The sequence below is a fragment of the Leucopleurus acutus genome, assembly GCF_964270905.1.
Source record: "Leucopleurus acutus genome assembly, chromosome: 6".
Lineage (NCBI taxonomy): Eukaryota > Metazoa > Chordata > Mammalia > Artiodactyla > Delphinidae > Leucopleurus > Leucopleurus acutus.
In genome coordinates this window covers 92,763,730-92,770,740 of record NC_139149.1, presented here as the reverse complement: position 1 = coordinate 92,770,740, position 7,011 = coordinate 92,763,730, and positions in this window count along the sequence as shown.

The following is a 7,011-nucleotide window of genomic DNA, read 5'->3' as shown; positions in this document are numbered from 1 at the left end:
TAAAGCAATAGTGGCCCTGGCAGTCAACTCATGCCAATAAACACCTGTCTGACTACCAACTACTACAACACGTCGTCACTCCTTCCCATAAAAATCTAAATTCCATTTGGGCTCATTCAGGACCACTTCAATCATAATCAAAACCTTCAAATCAAAGTAACTACACTTCCCAGAAAATCAGAGCTTGCCATGGTATGAATAAGTATAATGTCCAACCCCAGCATACAGAGAAACTATCTGTCAAACTGTCACGGAGGTCCTTCCAGAAACCCAAATTTGTGCAACCAAATTACTCTTTATAATTTCATGGTTTTGTTCAATATGATTACATTATTTCTGATGGACATATCAAAGTTATTTCAGATTGGGTTAATCTGATTAGCAGAATATTAAAACTTGTTATTTTAGTCCAAGTAGTATGACACTGAACTACATTTTCATATCAACCAAGAAAAATAACAATTTGCAATTTTGTCTTCCTAGAAGACATTCTTGTTCAGAAATTTCAAAACATTTTAATATTGCATGAATTTCATTTTTATATTGCAAAGAAGTTAATAATAACTATTAGAATTTCCTCTTCTGGGGCTCTTTTTCCCCCAGTATATGATAGATATTGAATAAGGTATGTACTTACTTATAAGCGATATCTTTCCAATCTTTAAAACTAAATATAGAGCTGCCCGCTAGACATCTCCATTTAGATGTTCCATCACAATAACAACAACAACAGTGATAATAATGGCTAACACTTACCATAGCACTTACTCTGTACCCAGTAGTATTTGAAGTACCTAATTTCATTTTCTCAATCTTACAATCATGACAAGCCTATGAATAGGGCTTATTATTCCCATTTTATGGAGGAAACTGAAGTATGAAAAATGTAAATAAGCTGCTCAGGATCACACAGCTACTGAGTGTCAAGAGCCTGGATTCAAACCCAAGAAGATTGGCTCCAGAGTCTGGCTTTTAACCACTGACTACACACCATTTCCTTTCTGCCTCTCATGGATACCTGAAACTCTCATGATTAAAACAGAACTTATCATTTTTAACCAAAACCCAGTACTAACTCCTGTGTTTATTAATGCCAAAAATATCACATGATCTCTCACCTATATGCTCAGGCAAACATGGAGCTCTGAATCTGAGTAACCCCTCTCACTCATCCAAACAAATCGTGACAGTTCTTTCTCCCAAATACATCATTCTTCAAATTGATTTCTCTTTCCTATTCCAGTCCAAGTGATGCTTGTCTCTCCCTCTCTCTCTCTCTCTCTGTCTCTCTCTCTCTCTGTCCTGGACCAGATCACTGCATTAGCCTCTTAACTAGTCTCTGCCTCCAATCCTGGCTCATGCAATTCATTCTCTGTTCGGCAGTCAAAGTGAGTTTTCCAAAATGCTAAAGTAATTATGTTACCTTCTAACTTAACTTCAACAGTTTCCTGCTATCCTTAGCAAAGTGTCCAAATTCCTCAACATGGCTTATAGGGTGGTTAGGGTTTAGCCTGTGCTATGTCCCAGCCTCACCATCAACCATGCATGAGTGATGCTCCAGTCACACTCAGCCTTCTTCAATTCTTTAAACGCAGTATGTTTTCTTTGCCTCGGGGTCTTCACACACATTATTTTCACTGTGCATACACACTGTAGAACACACCACACTTTTTCACCTGGCAAATTCTTACTTATCCCTCGAGTTCCAGTTTATGGAAGCCTGCCCTGATCTGCCCCAGGCATGTGTGCATATAGCCCCTAAATTTCCCTTACAAAAGCATTAATCAAGTTCTATCATAATAGTTTTTTTTTAAACTCTCTGCATCCACCTCTAAACTGTAAACTTCATAAGTCCAAATCTATTCTATTTATAGATGCTCAATAAATGTTTGTGAATTTAATGAATAAATATAAGACACAAACGGCTAAAGAAAAGTGATACAGAGATACTATATACAAGAAACTACATATTCTTAAATTGTCTATTTTCTACCAAAAAGTAGATTTGCATGGCTACTCTGTGTGAACTACTCTATAATAAGCAATTATAAAGATGAAAAAGGAATGGTAAGTGAGTGGCCATGAGCAAACTACAATGGAGAAAGAACAAATGAAGGTATAGATTAAACATCACTCTTGGAGGTGATAAATATGTGCTTATTTAAAATCATGGTCACTGAGATATACACAAGTATTGAGAAGATTACTGAAACAATAACTAAGGTTGAAGAGAATTCTGTTGATCTAGTCTTGAGGAGAAAGTTGATTGAAGATTTTGGAAAATTAGTGTTTACAGGGTTTCCTTTACAAACTCTGCAGCCCCCTAAATTTATGAGGAGTGAAATTAAGACTGGAGGTCCGGTGTAAACTGGATCAAGTTCCCTTAGCCAAAGGAGGAGAATAGGAACTTATAACTAAAAGGGAGGACAGGAACACAATCATTCTGATCAAACACTTTGCACCACAATCATTTTTAAGAATCAAAATTTTGTGGATTCAATAGTTTTGAACACCTATTATAATTTAGGTTCCAGGAATGTAACAGGGAAATATGTCCTTACTTTCTGTAGATCTGTGTAAGTACCAGAGACTCATGATTTCAAATGCTCTAGGTTTCAGGTTGAAGAAAATAAGTGCTGAGATGACCTGAAATTATTTATAGTGGAATAACCCCAATGGATCAAAAAAAACCATCATTGATTAAAAGCAACACCTTCATATGGACATTAGTACAAATATGGTAATCAAAGAACCATGTGTTTCATGTACTTCTGAAAATATGTTTGAAATCACCCTTCCAGAGAGATTAGCATGGCAAAACCCAATTAGGGTAAGCCAGGGACCATTCCCTGATGAATCAGTCTACAAAGTACCATGTGTTTATTTATAAGTCCCTGGGGCCCCAAAGATCCACAGATTTCAACAGAGTCAGACCCTAGAGTGAGTGAATTACTTCTGAAGAAAACAGGACTTCACACAGTACACCAAGGCAGGTGATGATAGATTTAGCACAAGGTAACCTTTTGCTCTGGAGGCCCCCCAACATTGGGAAAGTCAATTCAGTGTTGCTTTATCTTATTCTGATATAATAAATAAAGTATGAACCTAATTTACTTCAAATGCTTGTGCCTTATGGTTTTAAAACAATCTTTAAAAATTCCTATTCACTCACGTCTTAACTGCAACATTACCATTTTCCCCCTGCAGCTCCCTATATATTTTAATTATGAAGGGGAAGGAAAGCCTATAAAACCTGGCAAATAATATGAAATTATGTCCTTAGTTTAATTAGAAAACATTCTTTAAAAAGGATCCATATGTAACTCCTTTTGAATGGAGAGATTAAAATAAATATTAGTCTAATTAAATTATTCCATATAAATTTCATTTGCAGCATTCTATGTGGAATTTTGTAAAGAGTTATGGGAAACACTTAGCAGAATATTTCTGTTATGCTAATGACCTCAAAGCCATGCCATATTTCATCCTTCAGGACATTGCATAGGCAGGTAGAAGAGAGACTATGAAGGAGATTACTGAATGCGCTTAAATTTCAGAAAGGAAAGTATAGTTATCTAGACACTGGATATTAGAGTGTATTTTTATTAATAAAATACGTACATTTTCAAGTTCTTTCTCTTTTTTAATAACATGTTTTGAGCTTTTGGATTCTCTCTCTTTTCTGCATGCTCACATCTCACCTGTCTTCATTGCAGCTGCCAACAGCACTAAGCTTTGTGTGGGAAATAATCACTTGGGAACACAGCAGTTTTGACTTTTTTGTGAGAATGCTTGTTTCTTCCTTTGATGAACAAAAGCACTTCTACGGAGTTTGTGTGTTTCTTCTAGGAAACACCTTAAAGAAATAATTAGCTAGGCTGGTAGTTTCAGGAGAGAGAAAGTGAACCTTTACCGCTACCAGAAAAGCCTATTTTTTTGTTTTGGTCAATAATCAATAGTTTTCTTTGTGAACACAAGTCCTTTATAAAATGAAAGTTGTAAAAACCTTTAAAAATGATCTTAAAGCAACAAGGACCACTCACAAATGGTGCTAATTTTGACTTGCTGAGGGTTTGTTTTGTTTTGTTTTTTATTCATTACTGCATTGATCTCAACAGCTGTAGGTACTTAAACTCTCTTTCTGGACCCCTTGCACCCTACGCTGTGCACAAGAGAAGAAGTAGGGACAATTATTACCAATTTTTCAGAGCCCAGGGAGCTGCTTAGGAGGAGGATGGACGTTCTTCTTCCTGCCACATTCCCCTCACACTCACCAATTGCAACAGCGTCTCATAAAATAGCACAGTAATATTCATCAGGAAAAATAGAATTTTTATACATAAGAACAAAGGAAAAAGAAGTGGTAAGAGAAAGACAGGAAAGAAGGAAATTTAAGCTAGTCTTTTTCAAGCTAAGGGTGTCTCCAGTGGTATATAATGAAAGGTCTTTGTGGATTTCATTGGGTGTATGTGAGCATTTATGGCACCTGTGCCTGCAAGGGAGCCGCACCAGCATCCAAATGGTAATACTGGTGTGTAATTACAGAGCACTTAACTGCATTCAGCCTTGGTTTGCTTCTCTGATAATTTCCACTTTCCCTGTTCAAGAAGCTGTGGACACTGTAGAAGCTGAGGTTCAAGTACCTGCAGCTGTTGAGATACATGAACGTAGTAGCTGTTTTTAAAAAAGTTTCCAGGAGGAATGCTGTTTAAGAGGAAAGTTTGACAAAAGTACAGTTAAAATACTCTACTTACCTTTCCAAAGCCGTAAAATCCTACACCTCTAATTGGATCATTCTTTAGTCCTCTTTCTTCTTCATTTCACAAGCTGGCTGCGCTCCTTTACACCCCACTCAGTAGACCTGGTCCTCCTTGCCCACTGTTGAATTCTCAGCATGGAAAATGCTACTTCGATTTTTATTCAGCTCTACAGACAGACATAGCCCGTATGTTGTCTGCACTGGTGATATATAACAGATTCAGAGGTTTTAAAATGTGTTAACCTGTTTGTATAAAAGAGTACAAATGTTCCAAAAGGACAAAGCCTTGTCAGATCTGAACACAAATCTGCTTTCATTTTCTTGCATTTCCCTCCTCCAACCAAACTACTGAATGCGTTATTTATTTGTGTTTAGTTCTTCTTAAAGTTTGGAACATTAGGAAACCCAAAGGTAACAAAAACAAAAATTAATATAATTTCATTTTCAGCACCTTGGAGAGAGTGTGTATCATCTTCCGTTTCCCCAAAATCCTTTATTTCAGGAACAAAAATATAGGGATTATTTAGAAACAGTACTGCTTGATTAATTATTACTACTCTTCTCATTTTATTGTATTTTACAAATAGCTTCTTCAAATTAATATAAAAATTGAGAGCCTTTATAAAATTTCCACGACACAAAACTTAACTATTACTTTGACCTTTTGGTACTTTCAGCAAGCAATTCTTTTGTTTCTAATTATGAGTTACTTTTCTAAATTGGTCACTAACTGCTTACTTTTGGTCAAAGTGTAATTTTTCTCTTCCTCTGAGTGTGTATATACATATGTGTATTTAGATAGATAGATACATGATAGATACATGATAGACAGACGATTGATAGAGGATAGAGAAAGCAATACTAAGTCAAATGGGGTAAAATATTACCAATAGGTAAATCTGGGCAAAGGGTGTACTGTTTTTATTTTTGCAAATTTTTAAGTGCAAAATTCTTTCCAAATAAAAAGTTTTAAAATTTCTATGTGGTTTAAACACGCATAACTAAGAATTTATTCTCAACCTCTCCCCATAGCTCTTTCTCTCCACACATGCCTTGAGCTCCAGGTATACCAGGCTGCTTGTAATTTCCTCAAATGAGTGTGCTTATCCTCTAGTCTACCTGGAGAGCTACAACACACTGTACAAGACAACACCTGAGACCATCTCCCCAGAAAAGCCTTTTCCTGATCTCTGCAAGCAAGTATTTTCTTCACTGTGAGAAGTGATTTTTTTTTAACATGTCTGTCTTCATTAAAATATAAGATATAAAAAAATGAAACTGCATTTTGTGTGACCCTGGGCATGTTAATTAACTTCTGGTGCTTCAGTTTATTATAATATGGAGATGACAGCACCTACTCATAGGGGTATTTTGAGGATTAAATGGGTTAACTCATGTAAAGGACTTAGAACTACCTGAGGAATAGCAGATACTCCATAATGTTAGTTACTTATTATGGTTGTGCTGGTGGTGTGATGGTGCAAAGTAATACAGCATCAGAAAAGTACTAGAATAATAGGTGTAGGAGGGATCATAGTATATTCTACACTAAAACTTGAAGAAACTCATTAAGTATTTTTAGGTGAATGAATCAATGATCAGGGAGTATATTAATATAATATTATGGGGAAGAAGTAAGGAAGGTCTTGGGCTTCCCTGGTGGCGCAGTGGTTGAGAGTTCGCCTGCCGATGCAGGGGACACGGGTTCGTGCCCCAGTCCGGGAAGATCCCACATGCCGCGGAGCGGCTGGGCCCGTGAGCCATGGCCGCTGAGCCTGTGCTCCGCAACGGGAGAGGCCACAAGAGTGAGAGGCCCGCGTACCACCAAAAAAAAAAAAAAAAAAAAGTAAGGAAGGTCTCAACCACAATGATAACAAGAGGGAAAGAAGGGGAAAATAAATTTTAAAAGCCTTCATGTAGATCTATATCAAGGGAAAGGATAAAAGCTATTATGTCCTCATTATCTTAGAAATTTCACAAAGCCACGTTTTAGGTGGTATTTCTGGGATATGGTATCACCACGGCCATTGGCACTATGTTTCAGACGATATGGATCAGCCTCTGACTGGGTTCAAGTGCTTTTCTCTGTGTTATGCAAGACGTTTTTTAAAAGTTTAGTTTATTATGTATGTGTGGCAATCATTAGTCAGTGTGTGATTATAGCTGTATGTTTGAAAGGGTCCAGATCAAGGGTAGTATATAACTACATAAAAAGAAAATAAATTTTTAATGAGATAAGCAAGCTATGGGAG